Source organism: Gopherus evgoodei, chromosome 14 (genome assembly GCF_007399415.2).
Source record: "Gopherus evgoodei ecotype Sinaloan lineage chromosome 14, rGopEvg1_v1.p, whole genome shotgun sequence".
Taxonomy (NCBI): Eukaryota; Metazoa; Chordata; order Testudines; family Testudinidae; genus Gopherus; species Gopherus evgoodei.
The window spans coordinates 3,673,902-3,689,710 of NC_044335.1; the positions used below are offsets into that span (position 1 = coordinate 3,673,902).

The following is a 15,809-nucleotide window of genomic DNA, read 5'->3' on the forward strand; positions in this document are numbered from 1 at the left end:
ATTCCGTCTGAAGCACCTGGCTTTGGCCACTGTTGGAAGACCGGATACTAGGCTAGATGGACCATTGGTCTGACCCAGTGTGGTCATTCTTAAGTTATATTCTTCTGTACTTGGGGGGGGGGAGGGAATTAACTGCATATTTTACATCTGCAACTGCCTTGTGGTAGTGCCTTCATAAATCCCAGGTAACCTGTTTGATAGCTGTTTTTCAAGTGCAGAGTAGAGGAACTGACATGTTAGGGTATGATACAAGGAAGGTAAAGGGAAAGACCTGCAGTGTATGGTGCATCCAGAGAAAAACTGCTGCATGAGAGACTCAGGTGGAGAGAAATTAATGCCAGTGATACAGAAGATGGAGATCAGGAGGGAGAAGAGTCTGAACATGAAAATAACTGCAGTACCTGAGGTGCATGAGAAGACACGACTACAGATCATAGGTGCTAGAATAATACAAATACAAAAGGACACAACAGTGAGTAGGAAGATGAACCAGCAGAAATATCTCTTTCCCTTGTGGAACTCTTCAATAGGACCCAGATTTCAGTGCTGGAGATTTTGACTCCTCCACTTCAAGATCAAGATCTGCAGATGGTTTAGGAACCTTGCAAAGATCACTGTTTGAAAGACTTCCACAGAATGAGGTGTGCTTTGAAGAGGGATTTGAAGGAGGAAAGAGGTTATTTAGCTTGCGTGTGTCAGAGTGAAGGGCTTGCAGTATGGAAGAAAGCATGAAAACAAGAGTAGGAGCAGGATATAACAAAAGTGATTTGGAAGAAGATCTGAGGAGGCAAACAGGGATGAATACAAGAAGTGTAAGACGGAGAGAGAGAGAAATTGAACACAATGTGTACACTTTAGTTCAATCAACTACAAACCTTACAAGAAAAAAATACTATAATAATATCATGTGCTTATAAATTATATCAGATTAAATATAAAATGAGAAATTAGGGATTTTATGAAAGTGGTTTTCAAATATAGACAAAATTTTGGTTAGCTGATTGTATATAATATTTGAGGCATGAGTTTGGTTTATTTAATCTAGATGTTTGAATTTTAAATAACATAGAAGAAGTTATATTAAATAGATATCAAAGAAAATGTATGAGTAGTAGTATGACCAGCAAGAATGTGTATCAAGATATATTGCACAAAGGAATCTCTGCCTTCAATGTCAATATGGATTAAGGGTCTGAGTGCATGTTTCCCATTAAATGTTTTACTTCTGAATTGAGAGGACATTCCGAGACATTTAAGAAGCTGTACACAAATATGTGTGTTGCCATTACTAAGTATAAACTTTTATTTTGTAAATGTTTATTAGTGTTTGTAGCTATATATTTTGTTAATTTCAGCCCAGATGTTGGCTGCATTGAGCTTGATCCTGCAAAGATTTTTGCACATGCTTTACAAATACTGCACAAAGTTAAGTATGTACAAAAGTCTTTGCAGGATTAGGACTTTATAGACTAAAACAACAGCACCTTTAATCCGAAAGTCTCTCAAAGCACTTCACAGATTTTCCATAGTATCAAGTCGCAAACAGATTAAATAGTCAGGAAATACGAAATAGAATCCCAAATACCTTAAACACCTGACGTCAGATGAACTGTCACCGTATCTTTCTGTTTGACTCTTCTGGGCCTGAGTCTCTTCTCCTCTCCGTCAATTTTACGCCAATACATTTCTATTGACTTTGCTGGAGTTACTCATTTAACCAGAGTGAGAGGAGGATGAAGCCGTGTCTATTGATTCCCAATTATAATTACATATTTTGGTGTGAGAAAGGGCCAAATTCTGACCAATTACAGAAGTGTAAATTTGGAGTAACTCTATTGCCTGCACTGGAGTTACTCCAGATTTAAACGAATGGTGCCTGAGATCAGAATCTGTCCTGGAGACTGTAAAGTGCTTTGGGGAAATCTGGATGGGATGCATGTTGCTATAGAAACTATTATTGCTTGTGTGACATTTCCTGTGGCTTTTTTTTCTTTGTTTGTGTGGCAGCCTTCACAAGCTGTGCAAGCCATCGGGCTATTCACGGCGTTTCTTGTCCTTTCACTCCTGCTGCAGTTTATTAACACTCCCGACGCCCCCCCTCGCCTTGACACGGAATACAGCGAGGTTGTGTGAATTGCAGCGGGACTGAAAGACCAGGCAGTAACTGGACTGTGGTTAGATTAGATATGTCCATGCGTGCGTCCTGGCCTCACGGCACTGAAGTCCGGAGCGGCACCAGGAACGACTATGGATGGCCCATCATTCCGAAGTGGAGCGGATTTAGTAAGTCACGGCAAGAGCCCCCTACCACGCGTGGCTGGAGTGCTTCGGAGCCACTGATCGCTGGGAGAAGCGGGGATGGTGGGGTCTGCTATAAATTTTGCAAAAATCGCCCTTTCGGGGGCAGGAAAAGCCCAGCGGGGCGGGGACCCCCTTGCCGCTGCCAAGCGCCAGCTATCTCTTTAAGAGCCGAGCGGCAGTTACGCAGCAGCATGTGAGCGAAGCCAGGCGCTGCCTTCCATCCATGACCATCCCTCCCCGCAGCCCAGCCCCAGCGCAGCCGCCTCTCCCAGCGCCCGCCCGGCCGGCCGGCCACGCAGGAGCATCCTGGCATGGCCGCGGAAGCAGGTGATGGAGGCAGAGCTCCCATTCCCCCAGCCGGCACTGGAAATGGACGGTGCTTTGCAGGGATTAGGCTGCAGAGGGCGGGGGGGGAGGGTTGGGCATCTATTGCGGTGCGCCCCGGTGTGAGCTGGGGGGGTCTGTCCGTGCGCCTGGAACAGGTGCAGGAAACTGCGCATCGCTCCCTGCAGGGGCTGAGATTTGGGAGGGGCAGGGGCAGGGGCCTGGGGGCTGGCTCTGATCCATTACCCTTGCCTCTGTGTTCCCTGCTGGCAGGTTGCTGAGCTAGCCGGCTGCCTGCTGCAGTACCGCAGTGGTGCTGCACCCCCCCCCCCCGGAGGAATTGCCGAGAAGACCCGGTGGGCCCCGCTGAGCAAACTCAGGTGAGCGCAACGCACCCAGGATGCGCAGACAAAGCGCTGCATCACCCTGGGGGAGGAGGGGAGGAAAGCCGGGGCTGGGGGAATGCTCCGGAGACTGCAGTGGGGATAAGGTGTGAGGCTACATTGGCTTTAGCCTCCCCGTAAGTAAAACTTAAGGATGATGCATGTAACCGGCACAGTCTTCTCCCCCCCCCCCCCAAACGCAACGCGGCCCTGGAGCTCGGGCTCTGCAGCAAGGAGGCTGGCAGGCTGCTTGTTGTTCTGGATCACACCCTGGGCCAGAGGGGAGGATATTCCACTTTGGGTCAGGTACGTCCCCAATCAGCGTCTGCCGGGGCCATTCCAGATGCCTCTCCTGCAGCATTGCACCCTGGGGCCTTGCTGTGCGTTTGGGGGGTTATTATTTAATGATTTTGTGCTGCATCTCAAAGGAAACGCTGGCCGCGTATGGGGCAATTGATGAGTGTGCTCCTTGCTTATTTCTTCCCCCTCAAGGTCAATGAAGGCAGATTCTCCCATAAAAATCCCCTGCCGTGCATGTGTCATCTCTGTAAACTATCGCTCTGCCCCTGGGGCTAGACAAGGCATAGTTGAAGTAATGACCTTGCTCAGGCAGGTAAAACCATTTTTCCCCAACCTTTTTTAGGTCTCTCTGATCTTTAAGCGGTTGCATCTTGTGCTCAAAAGAAAGCAACATCTGCCCATGCTTTACAGGGCCAGCACAAAGTCTCCACCGCCACAGAAACCCCACTTCAGCCCCGAAGGCCTCCTTATAAAGCTCAAATGGGACTTCAGTGGGCCACAGACTTTGTGAACAGCCTCTCCTGGCGCAGGGCGGATTGAGGTTAGAGGGGAGCTGGTTATACTAACATTTTGCTTTTTCTTCTACATTGAGAAGTGAATTTCTCGTCATGCGTCATTCTCCCTAGCCCCATGGAATTGTATCTTCAGTCCCTGGGTGCCCCCACGCAGGCCAGCTCGTTTTGCCTTCTGTAATCAGCTGGGCTCTGTAGTGTTGCTGCTTCTCTGACTCGCTCTACTGTCTAGGCCTCACCTCCAAACATGGGGTCTAGATCCCAGGGATCCTGCCTTTAATCTACCCCTGCTTATCCCTCAGTATCTGTCACAGAATTCCACTCCCCACGCCTCTGCCCATGAATAAGCGTCTCTGCGTCAAATGGGGCTTCTCGGAGAGACTGTGTTTTTTGATAAAGCAAGTTAACAGAGTGCCACATACTGTGCAAATTGGCACAAGTGCTGGAACTGGGGGTGCTGCCGCTCACCCTAGCTTGGAGTGGTTTCCATTATATCCAGGGTTTACAACTTGGTTCAATGGCTCTCAGCACCCCCACTATAAAAATTTTTCCAGCCCCCCTGCAGATTGGATCAGGCACAATGTAAAGTTGACAGCAAGTTAACCCTTGTGGAACTGAGAAAAGCTTGGTGAAGCACGACAGGGAATGTGTCAATTGCAACCAGCTTTAGAAGCTTGCTGTATGTTTCTCAAACTATTCTTGAAGACACACAGGGAAGCTTTCCAGTTGTACACGAAGGAAAAGGGTTACCCTCCGATGATCCCTTCCTCCTGAGAATACCAGCACCCTTTGTCCCTGCGTTAATATCAGTTTGACAAACCAATCAGCTACTTAGCACAATAATGTATTCTTGTCTAACGAGTTCCTTTTCAATAGGATCTTTGATGCAAACTCAGCATTTAGTGGTGAGCCAAAAAAAGAAAAGGTTTCCAGTTACATGTGTAATAGCAGCTCTCGGAGAAATCCCTTTCTGCTGCTGCAGTGGCTCCTTAAAGCACAAATCTTGAATGTGCATGTTAGTCTAAAGCAGTGGTCCCCAACATGGTGCCCACGGGCACCATAGCGCCCCCCGGGGCATTTATGTGTGCCCGCCTAGTGCCTAGCAAGGGAGAGAACCACAGCCCTGTGCCTGCCTGGGACAGAGCACTCAGGCTGCGGGCGCAGTATTCTCTGTTCCCAGCAGGTGTGGGACCTGCTTAGTGCCCCGCAGGGGAGAGAATCCGTGCCCCCGTGCCTGCTGGGGACAGAGTACTCTGGGGCTGCGGGCACCGGTGTTCTCTGTCCTTGTGGCTTCTCTCCAGCTTCTCTCTTCTCTCTGGATTCATATATTATGTAATATTAAATATGATATGTTTTTGTATTATTTAATGTACAAATACAAAATAAGCCTTGAAAAATTGTTGGTGCCCAACACACTCTTCTGAAAACATGAATGTGCTACTGGCCACGGAAAGGTTGGGGATGACTAGTCTAAAGGACCACGTTTCCCTAGCCACTTCTAGATGTCACCAGCCCCTGAAAACCATCAAAAACCCCAGAGCCCACAGGATCAAAGGATCTTAGAGTGCAGGGCCGGCTCTAGGCACCAGCACAGGAAGCAGGTGCATGGGATGGCCAATCCGGGTCTTTGGTGGCAATTGTGGCGGCGGAGCTCTCGGTCCCTCTCGGAGTGAAGGACCCACCGCTGAAGAATGAAGTGATGCAGTAGAGGTGCCGCAGATTGCAGCTATATTTATTTATTTATTTTCCCCACACACTTCGCCGCTTGGGGTGGCAAAAAAGCTGGAGCCAGCCCTGCTACAGGGGGGCAGATCCTTCATCTGAAGGAGCAGGAAGCAGGGTAAACGTCAGATTTGCCCCATTATAAAATTGTTATACTTTGCCTAGGAAATTTCCTTCAGATTCTGTGTCTTTAAAAACCATCATCCCATCTCTAAGGTAAGAAGCTTTAAAAAATGTAAAAGGATAAGCCCTGTGTTTGCTGGGGGGAGCCAAAGGCTCCCTGGGCCTCATTGTCAGAGATGCTGGGAACACAGGCTAAGTTTACACTGCAGGGGAGGGTGAGCCTGGCAGCCTGGGTGTGCAGACTCACACTCGCTGGGTTGGAGCTAATGTTGTGGCTCCGGCAGAGACATGGGCTAGCCACCCAAGCTCAGATGCAGGGGATCGAGTGGGCTTGGACACCTGAGCTGCAGCTGAGCTACAAGGTCCACGCGGATATTTTTAGTGCGCTAGCTTGAGCCTGGTTAGCATGAGTCTAACAAGGCTGACTCCCAGCTGCAGTGTAAACTTACCCACAGAGCCCTCATTGGCTTTCAATGGCCTCACAAGTGCTCAGCAGATCTGAAAATCAGTCCACAACTGCGACTGTGCATGTACAGTCATGCGTAAGTAAAGCACAAATATTCCACAGTGAGGGTAAGTAACCACTGGAACAGTTTAACAAGGGTGGTCAGGGAGTCTCCATAAATCAAGATCAGATATTTTTCTCAAGGATCTGCTCTAGTTCAGGGGCGTGCAGAAGTGGGGGCAAGTAGGGCCCTGGGCCCCACAATAATTGGGGGAGGGGGGACGCAAAGCTCTTCTGGTCCCAGGGCTAGGGCAGGGGGCAGCGAGTTCCTCTGGCCTCAGGGCCTCAAGGGGGGCACAGAATGTGCCCCTCTGAAAGCAATGAAATTTAAATTCCTGCATATGCCACTGTTCTAGTTCAAACAGGAATTGTTTCAGGGAAGTCCTGTGGCCTGTGCTATGCAGGAGGTCAGACTAGGTGAGCACAGGGCTCCCTTCTGGCTTTATAATCTATTAATCAAATCGATTGAAGATGCCTGTAATTCCCACAAACCAGCTAGCTGTCAAAATTGTTACTTTGTATCTGCAAATGACATGGGCTCAAATGTAAAGGTTGAGATTAGGCTTTTTTGAAAATTTGGCCCAGAATATCTTTGTGTGTATTCTCCCTACTCTGCAGCAATGGTAAATAAGCATTTCCACTCCCAGAATGGGGTGTTTTCCTGCTAACCTTTGTAGGTGAGGCTGGAGCATGGCAGTCAAGGAAAACAGAATGGAGCCATGATGGCTTGTGTGCTTGGGTTGAAACTCAGAAATAAATCGATGTTGTTCCAGTGGAAAACTGCAAGCTCTGCAGGGAAACAAATGTTGGGTGGAAACATGAATCTGCTTTTGACAGTGTTTGCACACCTGTCTGTGCATTACCCAAGCCTATTCCTTGCCAATGAAGCAAAGCAGGTCTGATGGGAAGGGCCCTGGATGCCCTTCACGTCCATCACTTCACCCCATGTAGCAGTTTGGGGATAGGGTGGATAATGAAGGGGAAAGGATTCTGAGTAAGCAGGGCCAACCTTCTATATTCTGCAGGAGATTATTCAAATCCACATATGTTTAAAAACAATTAATGAAGCTATGGATTTCAAAGCCGTAATAAAGCTAGTATTGTCCCCAAGATCCAGGGTTCGAATGGTTAAGCATTTAACAAAGGCAGGAATTTCTCTTTCTTCCCCCTCCCCCTTCTTGCATATTTATTATTAAGTAACAAATCTGGGACCAACACTGCCCCACTGGATTGTAACAGTAAGATCACAACTTAAGTCCATCAGTATTATGGGGCTGCTCCATTGTAAACAGGTAGGATTCAGACTGTTGGAGTCCTACAGCCACAAAAATTACAAGGCTCTTCCTACAATCACCTCCATACTTGGGCACAAGAGAGACCAATGGCTTCAAAACACCGCCAGGTCTTTGTGGTGCAATTTGCTGATCAGTACTTAGTGCCTTGCAATTACCCTCTGGCAGGGGGAGTGGAATGTAACACATGCAAGTTCATTCGGTACAGAGACCGTCAGGTCTCCAGAGTGAGCAGCCACGCCATGCCACTGATAACAGATCCTTGGAATCCATGTGGTTCCCACTGCTCCAAAGAGCCCATCTCAATCTGCCGCTATGTTCAAGGTGCCCCTAATATAAACATCTTGTATTCTTTGCCTTCCCTCCTCCCACCCCTGGAAAAAAAATAACTGATTGACATATTTGTAATGATCTTTCTGAACTTAGAACATCTTCCTCCATACCAGGTTTATGTTTTGTTTGTGATTTTTTTTTAACATGAAACGAAAAAAGGCCTAATATAGAAGAGTGCAGGGAGGCCTCTTTAAAGTGCGCCTCAGCATTTTGTTAGATTTCAAAACTAAGGTTCAGTTCTGCCTTCACTGTGCCCTGTATTTTTAACCCTTTGGGGTTGCTGAACACTGGGTTTATCCCACTAGCAACTTTGCAGGATGTGGAAGTGACACTGGTACTCATGAGATCTCCCGATAGTATAGTGAAAAGCAGGGTATAGGAGCTTAAATGTAAATCCTCCATTTTATGGTAATTGCTGTCTTATATTAAATATGTTTATATCAGAAATGTGTTCTTGATGCTTCTGGAGTGATGTGCGACAAGGAAACCAAGGAATTTGTGAGTTCAGATACTCTCTCTCTTCTTCCTTCAGCCCCATCGTGTCTCGGCTTTGCAGTCGCTTTGGGTTTTTATCAGTCAGGGCAGTGTGGGCGCACTGGAGCGCCAAGACAGCCTTTCCACAGGATTGCCTTGGGTTTGCCAGTGACCTTTAGGGCCTGTTGTTTTTTCAGAAATGGTCTCCAGTTTTGTGGTTGCAGATGAAAGCATTGAGACATTTACCTGATTGCACCCGCAAATCAGACGGTTAGCTGTCTAATTTCTGACATATGTGCCCAGAGTCATTTGCGACCACAGAATTATGCCCACAGGATTGGAGGCTGGGTTGAGGCTTACACCGAAGTGTGGAGTAGATCGGGTTTTGTTTGCTTTCTTGAGGCAGGGCCCTGGTTCTGAATCAGGATCCTCTAGCACAGACCATGCAGAGTTTATCCAACTTCAGTGGGATGCCACACAGGTGCAGGGATTCATGTTAGCATATCCTGAGGCAGGATTGGGGATTGATATAAGAAGTATGTGGGGAAAGAGGGTGCGAGTTAACTTTTGGGACAGAAACCAAACTTACCATCCAGTTCCTGGCTTTTTTGTTTTTATTTTTTATTTATTCATTGCCAGTCAGTTAAAATCTTGCTCCAAAATGGCAATAATTCCCATTAAATTGAGAGTAAAGGCTGCAAAGGGCAGACATTAGATTAGTATAAATAAACTCCTAACCTTTGAGAGAAATGTGCTTTCCTGGGCTAGAGCCTAATGGATGAGCCTCATTATAACTGAACTGGTCCCCTCTTTACTGACAGATTAAACTCTGTTTAGAACCTACATTCAAACACAGTCAAGTTTAAACCCTGCTTAAAGATCGTTCTCAAACCCTGTTTAAAGCCCTGTGCGAGTGGGCACATAGCAGAGTCTGCAACCACGTTTAGTGAGCCCAGTTCTCGGGGGGAAAGATTGGCCCCATCAGTCAGGAGGGCCCTTTGAACACTATTAGCCAAAGCCATATTGAAACAGAGCTGTAGCTTGCTGCGTTCTGCTCCCTGGCGAGCTCGGTTGGGATGTATGTAAACCACTATTTAGAACTTTGCTTTGAACCCTCCAAAAGGAGGGATGAAGCCTCAGCACAGCCCCCAAACATGAGGCGAGACCATTCTGTTAGAAACTGGCAAAGGTCAGCATTAGCTCAGATTACGTAAAATATAACAAAAGGAGCAATGAAAGGGAAAACAACCATAAATTGGACACAACAGCAGCACTGCATGAGGAACAGTGACTCGAATAGCAGGTGGCCATACAATTTCAGTATCAGAGTTAATGTTCTGAAACAAGTCTCCTCTGAATGTTCCCACTCTTGGAACAATCTGAGGGATCCTGCTCCAATTACCCAGTAAAGTTTCTGGTCCGTCTGCTGTCTCAGTTGGAAGGAACTGAGGGAGTCGGAGTGCCATGCCACCCTTTCGTAGCCTCACCCTCTGAACATTCACAGTCACCCGGGGGCATAAGAGTGTTTCAACAGGCACTGCTTCTAGACAGTTCCACTGGTCCACCCTCACTGTTGCCACATCCCAGGAATGTGAACGTCCCTGGATCCTCTCAAAGAATTCTGGTTCATTTTCATATCGTCTTGGGAACTATCCATCCTCTACTTTCACATGACTTATGAGAAGAGGCTGAGGGAACTGGGATTGTTTAGTCTGTAGAAGAGAAGAATGAGGGGGGGAGTTTGATAGCTGCTTTCAACGACTTGAAACTTGGGGTTCCAAAGAGGATGGATCTAGACTGTTCTCAGTGGCAGCAGATGACAGAACAAGGAGTAATGGTCTCAAATTGCAGTGGGGGAGGTTTAGGTTGGATATTAGGAAACACTATTTCACTAGGAGGGTGGTGAAGCACTGAGATGGGTTCCCTAGGGAGGTGTGGAATCTCCTTCCTTAGAGGTTTTTAAGGCCCAGCTTGACAAAGCCCTGGCTGGGATGATTTAGTTGGGATTGGCCCTGCTCTGAGCAGGGGGTGGGACTAAATGACCTCCTGAGGTCCCTTCCAACCCTGATATTCTATGATTCAATGGTCACTATTCTTTACAGTAACCAGGCCCTGTCCTCTCAAAAGGGCCTGTCCAGCTCTTGGCAGAGCCAGTAGGTACAAGATGGTCTCTAGGCATTTTTAGTTAGATCATCAGCTGGCACAAACCAGCATAGCTCTGTTACCGTTGTGGAAGCTATGCCAGTTGACCCCAGCTGGGGATCTGGTGCTATATCTCTGCAGAGAAGAGGCCCCTAACTGGAGGGTTTAGTTCTTTTACTGGGTAGACCCAGTTCTTCCCTTTCAGTAAGTGTCAGGTTCCCCTCTCACAGAGATACTATTGCTTGGCTCCTTTTTAGGTGGCAGCTCTCTGCCTGCCTGAGTGAGGTTCAATGGTGCTGAGGTCCTCAACTTCCTTTGGAGTCGATGGGAGGTGAGGGCATCCAGCACCTAGCAGGGTGGTGGAGTGGAAGGCCTCGGCTAGGCTGCTGAGTTAGACTTGTCCTGGCCTTGTTCTGGAGCTGGCACAGCAGCCACTGATTCGCTCAGAATTCAGGGTGGGAGACACCTGAAAATGTGTGCCTGCTTGGCACAGGAAGGGTGGCTGAGCTGGCGTCCCTCCCTGGGTGGATGGCAAACTTATTCCAATATCTATTTTAATGTGGTGCAATACATTGTGTTCCACTGTAATATAAACACCCTCAAATCTTTATCTCAGCTAGGCAGTAGCGTGAGATCATATGTGATGGTCTCAGCAGTGCTATTTATCCTTTGACTCCTGTGAGGACTGCCTTTTGAATCGGGCTACTTTTATGTGTGTTTTGTCCCTGTAAAATGTCAGAAATAGCTGTAGCGGTGGTATGCCCAGGCCGCAAAGCACCAGACTGTGAATGCTGGAATCACAAGATAGAGCAAAAGGCTCCTGACTGATCACTTCAAGTGCCGTTTTTAATTTGCCTCCACCATCCCGTAGTGTTTAAAGCTTCATTGCTTGAAGTGGAACAGAGTCATCCACTGAAATGGCGATTCTACCTTCAAGGGCAGTTGAGGGTGTCCAGCATCTGGCAGGATTAGGCCCCTGGAGGAGGTAGCAAGGATCTGTGTGAGCCAGATACCTGCAGTGGGAGTGAGGAGGGAGGTACTTCAGGCATTTCAAGGGGAAGGAACAGATGAGCGGTTTGAAGGTAAAAGTATCAGCGGTGCGCACAGGAACTTAGGCAGCTCAAACAAGTGAGTCCAGTGCCCAGGCCCTGACAGTGGCCTCAGCACTGGATTCGTCAGCGGAAAGTGCAGGAAACCCTGGAGAAATTTGCCTGAGGAATAAACTTGCCCAAACTCCCATCAGTCAGAGGCTGGCTTATGCCCTGGACCCTGAGGGTTAATCCCCATTTCTAAACTCTTGTTGCTGTGTAACCTTCACGATGTAAGTCTGGAGGTTCCATTATCCAGAGAAATGCCCGGGTCTGTTTTTGACTCTTGCTAAGTTCTGGGGCAATGAGTGCCACCAGCTGATTGTGTTGCACAGATCAGGCGTTTCCTTTAATGAATGTTAAATGTGCTCCCTTCCCATCGGATTGAATATTCCGCCCCTCTTCCTTTCATCATCTTATCAACAGAAGTTCTGGTTTGCCTTCTCTAGGCCATTCTTTATTGTGTCTTCAGTTCCAGCACATTGGAACCAAGGACCCTCTTCCATCATTCCAAGCCCTAATAAAAACCAGTAACATCAAAATAAAGAACTAACTAATTAAACGACGATGAATTTTGCACTGGGGAGTGATCTGTTCTGACTTATGTCCCTTCTTGTTCATTAGGTAAATGGTTCTAGGGTGAGATCCTCACTCACTCTGGCTCCTTGGCACTCCATAGAAAGGCCCTAAAGCCTCATATGTGGGTGTGGGTGGAAGGCTGCCACCCAGCTAATGCCTTGCAAGCCCTAGTGTGGGAGGTGTGCCCTGGGCAGGGCTGCAGTATGCGGCACTGCAGAGTTTCTGAGCAAGGCTGAAGTCTATAGCAGAGCCCTGGGAGGCTGCCACACCTAAGGCCCCAGGACTGTCTACGTTACACCAGGGGCCTGTCCCGCCCCAAGGCTGCCCAGGTTTAAAAGGATACAACAATGTCTTAATGCCATATTAGCCTTCCCTCCACCTGTGCAGCCATTTCCGTGCTGTACCTCTTAGAACCACAGCAGAGAATTTCAGCCTGGATCTTTTCTCTCTTTGTTCATATGCATGTTCTTCCGTGTCATTCTCGTTGCCCATTTCAGAACCTTCTATATTTCTGTTAGATCCTCTTTGAGATGCGGTGTCCAGAGCAGAGCATTCGAGGTCAGGGCATAGCACTGATTTATAAAATGGCGTAATATGGCTCTCCATCCCGTTCCTTTTTCATTCTAACACTTGGTTGTCTTTCGTGACCCCGCCTCATACGGAGCACAGAGGTCTCCTCCGAGCCGTCCACAATTGTAGCAACTCTTTTTGTGAAGTTATAGCTAGTTTAGAACCCAGTATGAGGCTCAGAGAGGATCTCTTTTGAGACTGGAATGACAGTGTCCTTAGCCCTCCCAGAGACAATGTGCTATTTTGCTCTTACATGACGTACTGGAGAATCTGCTCTGCTGGATTTTGGAAGCCTTATTCAAAGTATGGAAGTTTGTGGTTTGATTCCCCCCTGGAAGTCTTACACTGGTACGGGGGGCTGAATCTTAAGGCTTCGGTACATATGGCTATCGTGCACCAGACTAGAGAGCTTGGAATGACTGAGCCAGTTCTTGCTGTCTGACAGTGACCACAGTAACCAGGTGAAAAATTGAATCAAAATAAACCTCGGCCAGTGCTCTGACTGTTCCTGTTTAATTCAATCAAATCTCCATTTTTAAATGGCAAGGAAGCTGGGCTAGGATTCCAGTCTGCCACACCAGAGTCCCACACAATCTGGGGGACTTGCTGCATAACTGACGTCCAGCTTTCTTGGGAGTCTGTGGGGCAGAATGATCTAAGGATGGGGAGGAGTCTGCTAATATGAATTCCATAGAAATTGTGAAAGTCTCTCTCTGAGTTGGCAACTGGCAGGCCCTCCCACTGCCATCTGGAATGAGATCACCCTGGACTACTTAGGGAGTCTCAGGACATTGCCAACACCTGCCAGCAAGCTGGGATTACAAACATAGTCTAAAGGCTTCTTCAGAAAACCCGGGTCCTCGCCTGGTGTTGATGGTCTCATCTCGCAGGCCTCCCTGCACACGAGACTGGGCACATTCTGGCTATGCTGTATTCCAGCAGTTCTCAAACAGTGGCCTGGGACTCTAACTGGGTTGCAGCCCCATTTTAATGGAGTTGCCAGGGCTGGTGTTAGACTTGCTGGGGTCTGGGCCTGAAAACCAAGCCCCACCACCCAGGGTCGAAGCCCGAGAGCTTCAGTCCTGGGTGGCAGGGCCCAGTGCCTCCTGCCTAGGTTTAAGCCCTTGGGCTTTGCCCCCTCCCCGAGCAGTGGGGCTCAGGCTTTGGCTTTAGCCCCCTCACTTGGGGCAGTTTGGCTTGGGTGGGCTCCCCATCCTGGGGTCACGTAGTAATTTTTGTTGTCAGAAGCGGGTCGTGCCTCCGGTGCAATGAAGTTTGAGAACCCCTGATCTACTCTGTATGTCTGTAGTGTGGTGACTTCCGGATATTACTGCGGAATGAAGCGCTTTCCGCGGGTGTAGACCGTGACTGATGTGTCCAGGTTAGTAAGGACTTAAACTGTACTTGACATTTTAGACTCCTGCTGGTGGCCACCATGCTCCTGAGTAATGGCATCGCTCGCAGCATTGGCTGTGTGTGGACGCTATGCCAGAGATTACTAAGCCAGTTCCAAGCCTCATGAGCAAAGGACAGTCACTGTTTAATATAACTGAGAAGCATTCTCTTTTCAGGTCCATTTCAGTTTATTCCTGGTGAGATGTTCATGAGTTTCCAGAATGATCTGCTGCATTAAACAGCAGCTACTTCTGGCACAAGTGAAAGGATAAGGAGCCGTCAGATACTCTCTTGGTGACTAACCCGCAGTGGGTTGCTATGTTGCCAATGACTTGCAGCCACACAATGATCGAACCATTCTACCCGTGTGGTTTTAGTCTTATGTACTGCCACACTGAGTCCAGGGGCCACACTCACTGGGGTACAGTGCTGCTCCCTCCACGTGTCTTCATACATCTTCATTCTTAATCCTTCCCCACAAATAGTCACGTTCAACCCAAACCAAGACTGTCCTCCTAATTCCATAGGCAGTGGGCTGTGGGAGAGACAGGCAAATTGAGCTGTTTCTCTGGTAGTTTGAACAAGTAATTCATGGCAAACAAAGGAGATGCTGGTGGAGAGTTTGTACTGCAGAGGCTCTGCTGTGTTCATGCATTTGTCCTGCGTACAGAACACTGCTGCATGTAACAGTCACCACCACCAATTGTCTGCGTGGTTTGAACCTGAGGCTTCGGCACCAGCACACAGGCCCTAGCACTTGAGCAAAAGGAGCAACTCTGTTAGGCGGCTGGAATAGTAGTTTGTTGTTTACGTGGACCAGTCACTAGAAGAGGACGTGACACGCTTAGCTCGTATGTTACACTTAGAACCGACAGCTTCTCTCAGTTTTGACGCTTTTCTGCTGTTTGGCTGCTGGAAATGGAGCCTGATTGTACCAGAGCAAATTCCAAATAGTACTTTATAGCATCATAGAAGTGTAGGACTGGAAGGGACCTTGAGAGGTCATCTAGTCCAGTCCCCTGCACTCAAGGCAGGACTACGTTATAACTAGACCATTCCTGACAGATGTTTGTCTAACCTGTTCATAAACACAACTGTGATAGTCCTACAGTTTAGTAGGGGGCCTATGCAAAAATACTTGGGGGAGGGCCGTCCAATACCCTCTACGTAACCATCATCCCTACAGGAGCTGGCTGCCCCCTGGCTGACTGTAATCCCTCAGGTCGTGACATCCCTGCCCATCTCCATTTTCATACACTCCCACACCAACCTGTCTGAAGCGCTGTTGCTCCCCGCTCTTGGGACTGCCCGTGCAAGTTTCCACATGTGGGTCCGGTGACTGCAGTTGGGAAATTTTGCATTCTTCTGCACTCCCTGGCACCTCTGCCAAGCAGGACTAAGGGCAGGGACTTGGAGTGAGACTCTGGCTGGCAATTCAGAACCATGTGTGGTGTGGGACCCCATATGACTGCACAGATAGCAGAGAGCCCCTGCAGCCAAGTGTCCATAGACTTGGGTGGACTATCCCACTGGCTTTCTGAATAGCACTGTGGCCTCATGGCTTAATAATATTTTGGAAGTTGGGGGATATGAACCCACTGACCTTTCCACCTGGTGCTGGAACACATCAGCCCGATGGTAGTGTAGGGGATGCTGTGTGTTGTCTATCTGCAGCAGCGTCAGATGCTCTCCGATCCATTAAACCCCATCCCAGTTGCCATGATAACCCTTTCAGCTGGGTTACAGCAACCTAGAGGCCAACATGG

At 48.2% G+C, this 15,809-nt stretch overlaps 1 protein-coding gene across 4 annotated transcripts in view; it reads left to right on the plus strand.

Moving 5' to 3' along the window:
- Nucleotides 1-2,028: 2,028 nt before the first annotated feature.
- SNPH (syntaphilin) overlaps nt 2,029-15,809 on the plus strand; it is a 34,837-nt gene continuing 21,056 nt past the window's right edge. For 3 of the 4 annotated variants that reach the window (XM_030533788.1, XM_030533790.1, XM_030533791.1), the window contains exons 1-2: nt 2,540-2,628; nt 2,899-3,005. The gene's annotated coding sequence lies outside the window, so the exon portion shown is untranslated. Of the gene's footprint in view, nt 2,284-2,539; nt 2,629-2,898; nt 3,006-15,809 lie in introns of those variants that run through there. The other variant, XM_030533789.1, reaches the window with a different exon arrangement.